This window comes from Phasianus colchicus, chromosome 1 (assembly GCF_987193195.1).
Source record: "Phasianus colchicus chromosome 1, bPhaCol1.hap1.1, whole genome shotgun sequence".
In the NCBI taxonomy this organism is placed as follows: domain Eukaryota; kingdom Metazoa; phylum Chordata; class Aves; order Galliformes; family Phasianidae; genus Phasianus; species Phasianus colchicus.
In genome coordinates, this window is record NC_143436.1 from 97004730 (window position 1) to 97017816 (window position 13087).

Sequence of the window (13087 nt, forward strand, 5' to 3'; positions counted from 1 at the left end):
TGAAAGTGTCAGGCTTGTGTAGCTGATTTAATTGCAAGTAGCATTGCCTCACGATTACAACAGGACAATGAGTATCAGGAGGCTCTGGCTCTTTTGGACTTTGTTTAAGCTCATTGAGACAAGTAATTTAACCTTCACTACTTAAAAATAATCATCCTTGCATTTATCATCTCTGGATTGATTCATGTGTTCTCCAGGCAGCTGCATACTGAGGCAATTCAGAAACTACAGAAACAGGCTCTTTTCCACTGATTCTAAGAAATTAGGATTTTTCAGCACCATGTCCTATTCCACTCCAATTTTTCCAGTGATGATCCTCTTCTTCATTATTTTCCAGTTACAAGTAAAACTGTTGTTCTCACATCCCAGTTTTCTCACCAGGTTTGTATATTTTTGCAGCCATTTTTTAAATCTTTATTTTACATATTCAGTACTTCTAAAACCATTTATTTTCTTATGTTCTGGAATCAGAAGAGGTGTTTCTTTTATTGACAAGTACTGTTTAAATAATAAAGTGGCTGGAACCTCAGTCTATTACCCCAGACTCCTAAAGCATAGAACCTATTCAAAAAATAATCTCTGTCCTTCATATTTTTCCAAAATGATGACATATGCTTTTGGTGGGGGTACATACTTAAAACTTTTTGAATTTTCTTAAATATAGAGTATGTAATTTGAGAAAAAATTATATGAATTGAAAAATACTACGTTTTTTGTTGTTGTTGTTGTTTGTAATTATTTTAGATGCAAAAAAACAGGTTCTGGTTCTTCTCATGGAAAAATGTGTCATCTTTTAGAAGAAGTGCACTTTAATGTGAGTTTTCTGTAGTTCTCATTAACATTTTATATTTAAATAACAGTTTTAAACATTAAAAATTGGAACCGTTTCTCATGTAAGAATAGCAAAAAGAAACATAATGCTTTCATGCATGAAATATGACACCAATATCACAGTCTTGTCTATTGTAAGAAAACACACTGTAAACTGCTTTTAAGGCGCAACTTCATCACAAGGAAATAATGTTGATGCAAACAGTTGTTAGACATCTAAATCTAGTCTGATGTCTATATCCTTGTTGAACCAAATAAGATTTTTTTTTTCTGTTTAATTAAGCAAAGTTTTCAACAGTGTTAATCAAACATCACTGGAGCAGGCTCCACACTTACAGAAGTCAGATTCTTCCCATTATGCTGGTTTGCCACTAAGGCCACTGTTGGTCATAAAGCCATGACCATTAGGTTAAAACTAATCCAGCTGCAAAAATTTCAAGTGAAATATTCTCAGGTGGATCAATATTACAATCTGATTTCTGAAGCAACTGCATAAATGCTGGCTGCTGACACAAAAGACTAGGTGGGAGCTGGAGATGTGAAGGATGGACAGGACTTGCCCCTCTGTGCAGTCACATTGATTCTTTTGAAGAGATTGTGAGACGATGCCTATAAGAGGGAGTGATAGCGACAGACTGCTGGAGGCTGCTTCTTATGCCGGTGGTAATTGTGCAGAAGAGAGGTCTGTACACAGGGAAGAAGTGAGCACAGAGCCCCAGATCTACAGAAATTTTCTCTTGAGATCACATTTGCTTTTTTTTTCCCCCCATTTTATTCTTCCTGCCTGTTTCAGGGCTTTTTTATTCCATTAGAAATGTGTTAAGCACAAGATTACAATAACTGAAAACACTAAGGGGAATCTCTTTTCAGATAAAGGAGTATCTCTACCTCATAGCATTTCACTGATTGTTTTTCTTAGATTAAAAGTGCATATTTTGTGGTAGTTTCTATGCTCTATTACTGAAGTGTTTTTTTTAGTCAACTTATCTAAAGGATTTAATACCTGTGCAATAAATTATAGGGTTCTTTTTTCATAACACAGAATGGCCAGGATTAGAAGGGATCTCAAGGATCATGAATTTCCAGCCCTCCCTGCCACATGCAGGGCCACCAACCTCTCCATTTAATACTACACCAGGCTGCCCAGGGCCCCATCCAATCTGGCCTTGAACACCTGCAGGGACGGGGCATCCACAGCCTCTCTGGGCAGCCTGTTCCAGTACCTCACCTCAGTTCTTCTGTGTAAAGAACTTCCCCCTGACATCCAACCTAAATCTTCCCTCCCTCAACTTAAAACCATTTCCCCTTGTCCTGCTGTTATCTACCCTTTCAAAGAGTTGATTCCCCTCCTGTGTGTAGGCTACCTTTAGGTACTGAAAGGCTGCAGAGTGACCTCGTTGCAGCTGCAATGAGGTCACCCCGCAGCCTTTTTTTTCCAGGCTGAACATGCCCAGCTCCCTCAGCCTGACTTTGTAGGGGAGGTGCTCCAATCCCCTGATCACCTTTGTGGCTCTCCTCTGGACCCTCTCTAACAGCTCTATGTTTTTCTTATACTGGGGGCTCCAGACCTGGACATATATACGTATATGTGATATAATGTATACTATCTGATAGCATAACAGAAGTATGATCTAAACTAGCCAAAACATAATCTGTAGAATAATGAATTGTATGGGAACTGCTGAATCACGGCCTGAACCTCTGATTGATCACCTTTGGTGAGAAATGAATCAGTCACGGGAGCACAGATGAAGGCAATTCACCTGTGTTGCCAGAAGGGGTGGAGCCTGGCTCCACCTCTCCTAGACCCATTTCAGAGCTGACTACCAGTGGGGAAGAATCTCTTCTGGTGGATCCCTTCTCTGGAGTTTTGCAGCAAGCCCAGGATGCATGTAAGCTTTCTATCTATTTCTCTTTTTGTTATTATAATCTGCTCTGCCAAACTCTCTTGTTTATCTCATAATTATAATTCTTTATATTCATTGACTATACATGAATGAAAATAGTATGTTTATAAAAATTCAGAAATAATGCAATTGTTATTTGTTTCCTTTATCACTAAACTTGTAAAAAGAAAGGGCTGTTCTCCTCCTAACTCCAATCACTATGCCCAGCTCAGGAAACTTTCAATATAGTTCACGTATCTATGTTCCTCCCTCCCTCCAGCACGCACGTGTACACACACACCTTTCTTCAGCTGTTTCAGGCTGGAGAAAATATTCGAAGATGTTGATTTCTTTGTTCTCTGGAAAGCTGCCTTCCATCTCTATTGTAAAACACGATTCCCCTCTCTGAGAAAAAGGCAAACACAGAAAGAGATTACTTTTGTAACTGCCATTTTGAAAAACCTCTCCAAAGCTGGTTAAGAGAGAATCCAGAAACCTGGGATAGCAAAATAGAAGAGAATGAAAACCGTTAGTGCTGCAGGGAGAAGTGTTTTGGCAAAAGATGGTAGCTGTATTCAGGCTGTGTGGGCTCTCCAGGAGGAGCAGTAACAGCGGTAGGTCCTGCTGAGATTGCCTGCACTGCTGAATGAGTCATTGGAGAGACTATCAATGATTTCAAGACAACAGTTTCCAATATCTTTATCCTCTCACCAGTCTCCCACAGACTTCTGTTGCCCTCAGCCTGTGCTCTGGGGCTCTGATCCCTATTCCAAAATAGTCTCTCCCAAACACACAGCAGGAAATTTTTAGGAATTTCAAGAATGAGGGATGCTTGGGATAGATATGCCACCAGACAGATGGTCTCTATCTGTCAAGGACAGAATGTACCTGGACAGACAGATGCCCCTGCCAACCTGCAGCACTCTGCGTATCACCCAGCTGAATACTGTGGACAGCAAATTCACCCCCAGGCTGGACAAAAACCAAGTTAGGGAAGGAAGAAAAGATTTCTACAGATAGATATTCTCAAACTGCCAACACTAAAAATAGCAATCCTAGAAACCTGAGCAAGGGCAATCCCATTTTGTTAAGGTCAGATGGGAAAGCAAAAGTGCCTATTAGAAGTGATAAGAGACGACCAACGTATAGGAAAGATAACAGAAGCAAACAACAAATATCCAAGTCATCTATACTTTGCCAGCACAGACTGGAGCTGAACCTGATAGTAGTTAACTTTAGGTTCAATATACTTCTTCCTGAAAGTTTTTCTGCAACAAAATAACAGATGCCCATGGAGAGCTCGGGGCTCTTAAAGCTTTCTTACAGTTACAGCCAGGTGATCGTGCAGCATTCACTATACTCTAAAGAGAAAAGCTACTGCCTCAGCTAGAAAGTGCAAGGAAGTGAGACCCTACAGCAGCTTCTCCTTTCATGTGTGAAGAATCACAGGAATTAATTCTGGTTACAGTGGCCAGCCTACCTGGGGATGCTATTGTTATTCAAAACATATGGTCTGTGCTGTTCTTGAGTCACAAAATAAAAATTTGCATTTCATTGATACCAGGATTTGTTTTCTGTAGCTTTGAGGTAGATTGGACTCTTCCTCATAAGACAGAGGGCTCCAGGACAGCAGAAGGGACATTCCCAATGGGTTTTGGGTAGATCAACACATTTCTCTTTGATGTAGAAGTACTTGAACCGGAGAAGTTGAAAACAGAACTAGAAAGTATAGACATCTAACATTTCTGCCAAACACTGTTTTACACACAAATAGCAACATACAAAGGAATTTCACAAAAACAAACAAAAAAACCCCACTCAAAATAGTAATTAGCAGACATCTTGAAATCCTGTTGAGCCATCCAAACACCTATAGTACTTACATGACTGTTCTTTGTTGTCATTATGGTTTGTCCAACACCTTACATGCACATTTGAATGTGCACCAGAAAAAAAAAAAAAGCTGCAATGAAAAACTTGAGTCACACTGAGCAAATGTGTGTGTGTATATATAATAAATTTGTTCATATTACAGTAATACAGACCTGTGTATGGAGTTTGCAGGCAACCTTTTAAAAGAACTCCGTAATTTTTGGCTAAGCCTGAAAGTATCTCAAGGGGGTTCATTTTAGAATTCAATGTCTAAATGTGGTATTCAGCTGTGAGTTTCCAATAAATATAGGAATTTCAATGAGATCTCTAATGTTTACAAGAAGTCAGTGACACGGTTTTATTCTTGACCCTACCTCAAAAGATCTGAGCTTACTTCAGGTTATGATAGTCTTCTTAATCTTGGAAATGGGGATCATCTACAGAATGAGCCCTTCCTTGAAGTTCACTAGGGATTTCACTCTTGTGGACTGAGCAGCCATTACTCTGTTTTGTCCAGAGAGTTTAAAGCCACATAGAGTAGTTTCTCTGAAAGAGGCAACTGTAACTTTTCTGAACATTCTCGACAGCTCTGTGTCCTATCCCTCCAGCTCCATCACTCTGCAAAATTTGGAAAGTATATGTGAATGCAGCATGGCACACCTTGCAAAAATTTCAGGGCAACTGAGCCTTCACCAAAGTGGGTACTTTATGTTACAGCCAAGGAAGAAAGTATAAAAGCAAAAGGTGCAATTACAAGTATGACTAAGCAGGCAGATTTATGCTGAAGACAAACCTCAGGAAAAAAGAAAGGTGGAGGGGGGATGTTAGAAAGAATTAAGGAACAGCTGAGTGCTAAAAAAAATACAGTATTAACAATCTCTAGCTGCAATAGCAGCATTCATGTGCCAGAAACCCAGCTTCCTGTTATAGGACAAGGTTGCTATAGAAACTTACAACTGGGAGCTAAATAAAGTAATTTCTATGCTAGTGTTGGTGTCAGTAACTTCAGCACCTGATGCTAACCAAATTGTGCTCAATAAACAAATTTAAACTCTAAAAGCCTGCAATGAGTTTACAATGGTTTCTATACAACTGATTAATCTCAATTGATCTTGGCTTGGAACACAAGAGCATGAGAAATCATAGAAACAGAGAAGAGACTGCTCAAGACCCTGCTGAAGATACCTGCCACTTTTTTATTCTTATCTGATTTCTTTCTTCATCTGTGTATCTCTTTATTCTGTCTTAGCTTTTTTATTTAGAAAATATCTTTTTTTTTTTTTTACTCCTGATAGCTCTGATCCTCTCAATATGAGGGCTGCTCCAAAAGTAATGCCTCATACTTTATTATGTTTGCCCATGACATCAGAGGCAGATGTTGGTAGTATGGCAGTAGAGGCTAAACTTTCCCACTAATATTCCTTTACATTTTATTGTGTCACAGATGGCAGAAGAGGGCCAGCCTGACAGAATATTGTCTGACATGGAAGTGCATATGAAGCAAAAGTGTGTCACTGAATTCCTCCATGCAGAAAAAAAAATGGCCCCCACTGACGTTCATCGATGCTTCCTGAATGTGAATGAACAGTGAATATTAGCATGATATTGTACAACAACAGTGCCTCACCTCCACTAATGCAGATTCTTAGGAGCATGGCATGCAGGCTTTTGTTGATCACTGGCTAAAATGCACAGCTAGTTGTGATGACTATCCTGAAAACCAGTATTTTGTAGGTGAGAATTTGCTCTATCAAATAGTGTTATTTTGCTCTTTGTATCTGTTTTAGTTTCCATGGAAGTAAACAGGAAGCATTACTTTCAGTGACCTACATACATGCATTTATCTATTTATCTATGCACACTTGTTTGTGTTCTGTTAAGCACAGCAGGACAGTGGCTACTCAGAACTGAACAGTCATGCCAAGACCAGGTGTTAAGGAGATCATGCTGAAGTAAACATAGTCTAGCCTGGCCCTTGGCACTTGCCTAACATAAAAGGTGTGTTTGCAACCCATTGACTTGAGGAGAACTTAGCCACAAGCTGAAGTTTTCACATATGCTTAAATGCTGTGTTGAATAAGAATGAACTGAAATCCACACGTGTATTTTAAGAACACATTTGCTGCTTCACTTCAGAGTTGCTTCCAAGTCTTTGGGTGACAAAGGATCCCATAAGGAAAGGATCAGGTGGTATTATAAACTGATTACTTCACATATGGAAGATCTTAATTAGCAAAATCAAGAAAGGAAGGTCAGGATACTAAAATGGAGAAGCCAGGGAACCTAGGCACTTAGTGTTGCTGGTGACAAGACGTAGGCTTCTCTAGGGAGATGTTCATAGCAAGGAAATAACTGGAAGGGTACTAGCAACATCACTCTCTCAATGGGGCCATGGGAGCTCAGTAATTCTAGTTTCATAACTTGGACAGGCAAAGATACAAACCTACTGTCATCCTTGCTGTAACAGAGGCAGTTTTTCACTACCTGTAAAGAGTAAGCAAGCTGAAAATTGAGAAAACAATGTTCTTTCCTTATTAGAGAATGAGGAAGATGTATTTAGGTCCTCAAGGACACTTTGAGAGTCTTGCTTTTAATGAACTCTAATTAATTTGTACAAATCATTTCAAGACTTGGCACTCTATTAGACTTTACAATGTTAAGTCTGTTTGCAGAAGTTCACAAGAGACTTGAGTGGATACTTAAGTACAATAGTATTCATTGCAAGGTTAAGCACAACAATTCCTACAAGTAGTACATTTTGCCTTGCTGTTATAATTAGAAAGATTAGCATGGATGGAATAGGTGTGGATAGGATGGTGCTACAATCAGAAAGGATGGTGCAGATGAGATAGTATTACAAAAAGAAAGGTGCTCACCCATCTCCCAAGATCTAGGTTCACGGGAATGACTCCACAAGGGAGGGATCTCTAACCAGAGATCCTTCCACAGAGGCAGTCAACCTTTAAATGGGGTTTAAGAGAGGTGCAGCCAGGTTCCACCCCTTCTGGTCACACAGCTGAATTGCCTTCACCTGTGCTCTCAGAGCTGATGTTCCACCTTTCTCCAGGTGATCAATCAGTGGTTCAGGTCATGACTCAACAGTTCCCATACACTTGCTATTTCAAAAAAAAAAAAAAAGTCCTTCTATAATCTGTCTACATAGTAAGTGACACATACTTTCGTTTCGTCTTTTCTATATGCTCTGCAAGTAAGTATAGAAAAACATAAGAGCCACACTTCAATGCCCTGCAAGACTGGAAAGCAATGTTGTAACCCACATCCATTGCATCTTTTCCCACCCTTTTTGTCCTTCATATCATTTCCTCATTCAGTCTCCACCTGCTGTAATGTCCCTGCATGACTGGGAAACAATATGGCTTATTTCTTCTTTAAAAAAAAAAAAAAAAAAAAAAAATCTCTGGGAAATTTAGATTTTATTTTTTCTCTTTTTCTTTCTTTCTCTCTTTTTTTTTGTTTGTTTGTTTGTTTGTTTCTTCTCGACAACACTGTTTCATGTTACCTAAGAGCAGTTGCAGATAATATGTATTTTAATTTCTGTTCTTGACATATTAATTCTTCCACTTGAAATGTTTGTGCTACAGAGCATCATATACTTCCCTGAGATGGTTCTCCCTCTGGCAGGATTTGAGCTTCCAAATACTCAAAAAAAAAACAGAGCTGCAAACTGGTCTCTTCCTTGTCATCCATCTCAGGACCTACGCCAAGCCTTCAGGACTTTGTTCCAAACTTGAAGCCTTTTTTTTCTGGTGAAGTTACAAGAAAAGACAGAAGCGTTTCAATTCCAAAGGTTCTGCTCAGGCTGTAGTGATTTCCACAAAAGCAGATCCCCATACTCAGAGTCTGTCAGAGTCTGACAGTCTGGTGAGCTCTGACTGAAACACAGAGGGATTTTTCATGGACAAATCTTTTGAAGAGGGGATGACCATAAGCACTTAAGCACTTCATACTGCATAATTTTAGTCATGATCTTTTTTTTTTTTTTTTTTTTTTTTTTTAAGAAATAGACAAATTTTAACAGTTAATATTTGTCCATATGTTAAAAAGAAGCTTTTTGTTCCTAATCTAAATACAGTCAATAAAAAAGAATGTGATAATACAAACTATGGACTGGAACTTGCTAGGGCATACACACCCACTTAATTTCATATGCACCAAGGTTCACTGCAATGATTACTTACAGCGCATTACGTTTAGCATGTGCATAACTTTTTCCAGGATAAGTGTGTAACAGGTCAATTTTCAGTACACAGGAAACTTATCCTGAGGGATAAGTATTATTTGAAGGATCAAAACTTGAAATCCTAGATCTGAATGACTCCGGCATATGGAACTTCAAAATATAAATCTCAGGGTCTGTAAGTTGCCAATAATATTCCCTCTCTAAACTTCAACAGAAAGATCTAGCTAAACATTTTCATATGTTGGTATTTTCAATGTTGTTTTTCACAGTTATACCTACACATATTTCACTTTAAAGAAGCTATCAATTTTTAAAATAAGGAAATGGTATTTGGAGGACAAACTTTTGTTTATAAAACAAATTTGGATTTTTAGTGGGAAGATGGTAGGAAGTTGTTAGCTGTTTGTGGGAAGGGTTCCTTGTGTTACATGATATTTTTATTTTTGTTTCTTAGCCCCACTTTAAGGAAAAAAAAATAGAAAGAGAGAAAGGAACAGTAACAACAGTTTATGAAAGAAATACCTCTCTTCTTTAGTGCTTCTGTATGTTTGACCAAGCATGATATTTCTTCATTATAAATCTTAAGCACTATTTAATTCGGAAGAAACTTTTTACATTTTTGAAAAATAATGATGAGAAAATAATTTATTTCAGGACTTTGTAAACACTTTACACCTTTAAGGGGCAAACTGGGTTGATAATTTCCATCTCTCACATGCCTGTAATGAAGTAACTGTCAGAGGCTGTTGAAGTGGGAAGGGTGTAGAGGCAAAGGTGCAGCTGGTTTGGGTTGATGCTAGAGCTCTGGGCAATCAGAGTGGGCTGGGTGCTGGTTGGGTCAGGAGCAGTGCAAGTGAATGAAGGGGAGTCTGTCTGGATTTCTCAAGTTATATTATTAGTGAGCTTTTTTTTTTTTCCTTTTTCTTTCCTCTGGTGATTATCTGCACAGAAGGTCATTTGTAACACAACTTTTTTTTTTTTTTTTTTTTTTTTTTTTAAGAGAGAGAGGTTCATTAGTATGTTTCCAACAGAAAGAAAATTCTTTCTTGTTGCACTATTCTTAAGACAGATATTTGTATTTTTTTCCTAGTAGAGTAATGTATCTGCTCAATTATCATCTTGGCTTCTGTTTTGACTGACTTCTAAATCTCTCCCCACACACCTATTCCCTTTTTATCCTGCATTTCAATGGCACTGGGTGCTTGGGGATTTTGGGGAGGAGAGAGAAGTAAAAAGAAATGAGAGAGATTACTTTCACTATGGAATGTCTTAATACTGGAACATGATGGCTGGTGCTTTAAAACATGTAATTCTTCCAGTATAAAAATGCAATAACTGCCTTACAAAGAAATAAACAGATAACCATTGGAATCTGAATTTGTATTCATGAGTACCAAACCAGAAACTATTCTGACTCTACTTAGCTCTAAAAATAAGGCTTACATTGCTGAAAGTCAGTGTCCTCCTCCTCCATTGATGCAGGTTATACAGTACTGCAATGAGTTAATGCAATTGAGTATGACTCCAGGAATTGAAACCTGGTCAAGGCCTCCTTATTTATATTTTCATGCAGATCCATAGCGTCTGTTGCATGGATGCATGAGTCTGCGTTCACAAAAACAAGTATCTGGGGTTTAAATATATTTGTATGTAAATGTTTTAAGTAAACACAAATAAAATAAGTAAACAGTAGTAAGATCTATCTTGCAGAAGGCCTTTATACAAAGCTAAATTGGAGAGTACTGAACCTGGAAATAAAGAAAACCAAGATGTAAAAGTGATGAAAGACAAAAACATGAGAGTGGAGAGATCTTTAAGGTAATCATCATACAGGAGTAAATTTTACTGAGAAAACTCATCTGAGGTGGATAAATGGGCATTTGGGAGAAAGGAGGTAGTTGTTCTTGCACGTGACTACAAGACCAGATACACCTAAGAAAAGGAGTGGATGGGTTGCTTAAAGGATTTAGAAGGCAACTGTCAACAAGACTGCTCAGGAGATATATACCCAAGTGAAATCAGAAGGATATAACCAGAGATAAGAAGTTGTGGTATTATGTGATGTTAATCATCATATGAAGAACATTTTCTTGTGGTTGATTCAGTGAGCTAAGAATCATAGGATACAGCAACTCAAATTCAGATGTGTTTATATGGAGGGGTGGTAGAGGGATATGTGAGGTCAAGAACAAAAACAGTACAAGAAGAATTTAAGTGACTACCTGACTAGTACTTGTTACAGTTGGAAAAACTAGCACAGTGGAATGGTGATACAGGAGTAAAATAGCAAAAGGGACAAATAGGAAAAGAATTCACATCTGTCTCCAAGGGTCTAGGCTCACGGGGAAAAATTCCACAGGGGAAGGATCTCCAACCAGAGATCCTCCAGCAGTGACAGTCAGCCTTTAAATGGGGTCTAAGAGAGGTGAAACCAGGCTCCACCCCTTCTAGTCACACAGCTGAATTGCCTTCACTTGCGCGCGCTCCCATGGCTGACTGGTCTTTCTCAATGTGATCAATCAGTGGTTCAGGCCTTAACAGGTCCCCTACAGTACTGATGCAGTTGTCAAGTCTCATCGTGGATATGTTGGGAAAACCTGTGTTTCTTAAGGATCTAGATGTGCTGAGAATGACCAAAGTCCTGTCTTTACCAACTCAGTTGCCCCATGTATTGTCTGGTACCACAGTTGTGGCTACTTAATATGAATGAACCAATGTTGATCATACCTGACGATCAAAGCATCTGAATGCTCAGAGCTCTCAGTAAGTATATGAGCGTGTCACAAGCCTATGAAGCACAACAGTTATTTAGGATACCTATTAATACAGTGAATAAAACTGGCAAAAGATGGAATTACAACTTCAGCAAGTTTCACAAGTATTTCCTAAAATGCTCATTTAAAAATAAGAATGAAAAACAGTTTGTAAAACCTCTGAAAGCTGAAGATCTATATTTACAGTCAGGTACAATAGTTTTCCTGAATACGTAAAGGCCTGATACATAATGGTCTGTATTTTACACAGTGCAATAATTTTCCTATGACCATCTGTGGTTTCCATTCACATGTAGAAGATACATGATATTGAAAAGTGTATTACCTTAGAAAGTCCTATGGATAGCCCAGCTGATATGTTCATTTCCCTTTTGAGAGCCCAAGGTTTGTCAATGACATTAAGGGAGTACTGGAGTGCAACAGCAAACATTCAGACAGGTTGCTGAAATGATTAGCTTTGCTAACCAAAATATAAAGGGACATCATATTTTGTGTTATTATGACAAAACAAAAGAGTGACAGATGCATGCTGTTTCTTACAAAATACAAGGCATGAAAGAATGTGCTTGTGGAATTTGAAATCAGTTGTTGTGTTGTGGCTCCTCTAGCTGGTACCTTGAACAGGGAACAGGAATGTGAAGCATGTTAAGTGCTCAAAAATACACCAAGTAAGGTCTTCCAATTGCACTGTGGATGCTGACAGGGAGCATAAGATACTAAATGTCATGCTCAAAAAGTGACTTTTCTCCTAAATGGATGTTAGATTTTTGACAGAGCTGGGAACGTTCTACCTCTTCTTACACACTTAAAAGCCTTGTATGGCTTGTCAAGCTAATGAAGCCTCACTGAACTGAAACTGCTTTCTAATTATGTTGTGTGGCAATACCTGTGGAAACTCTTTGCTTTCAATAGAATTGCAGAGTGGAACTGATTGGGAGTTAGTTATGGACCTGGTAAACAATGCTCAAGGAGAGAGAGGATTCAGCACTCTTGCTCCTGTATCAGCCATTTGCACAGAACTAATAAGAACAAAATCCAGTAGAGCACTCAATGTGATATGAATAGCTATGCAACCCTGTTGAATATAAAGATTTTGTTGTACAGACATCAGTCAGCACAGAAGTACATATTTGTATAGTCAAGTAAACTCAACACTTCTCCAAGAATATTAGTAGTTCTGTCATCCAAAATCCGGGAAGAAAACTCTCTGACTCCCGTGTGGTGTTAGAAAGTGGCATTCCTTTATTTATATTATTTATAATATATTTATTATAATTTATAATAATAATTTATTATAATTTATTTATATTTTCACAATAGGTACCGGGCGACTTGATAAAACAAGTGCTCACTCTCAGAGTTCAGGTTCTACATTTAAACAGTTAAGACATATATATGAAGTATATTGGCATACTTATTCATAATTTTCCAAGAACTCATCACTATATGCTAATGTCCCTCTGGGCATTCATGGTTGCATTTAGGGTGGTTGTAAGCCCATTTATTTTATCCCTGTTTTTCCC

The 13087-nt window shown here is 38.3% G+C and overlaps 1 long non-coding RNA gene across 1 annotated transcript; it reads right to left on the reverse strand.

The window, feature by feature from the left end:
• Window positions 1-820: 820 nt before the first annotated feature.
• LOC149919889 (uncharacterized) lies at window positions 821-4646 on the reverse strand. Its single transcript, XR_016463739.1, has 3 exons — window positions 4601-4646; window positions 3019-3122; window positions 821-1515 (listed from the first exon to the last, which is right to left on the reverse strand). It is a non-coding gene; the product is annotated as an uncharacterized LOC149919889 (long non-coding RNA).
• Window positions 4647-13087: the final 8441 nt, after the last annotated feature.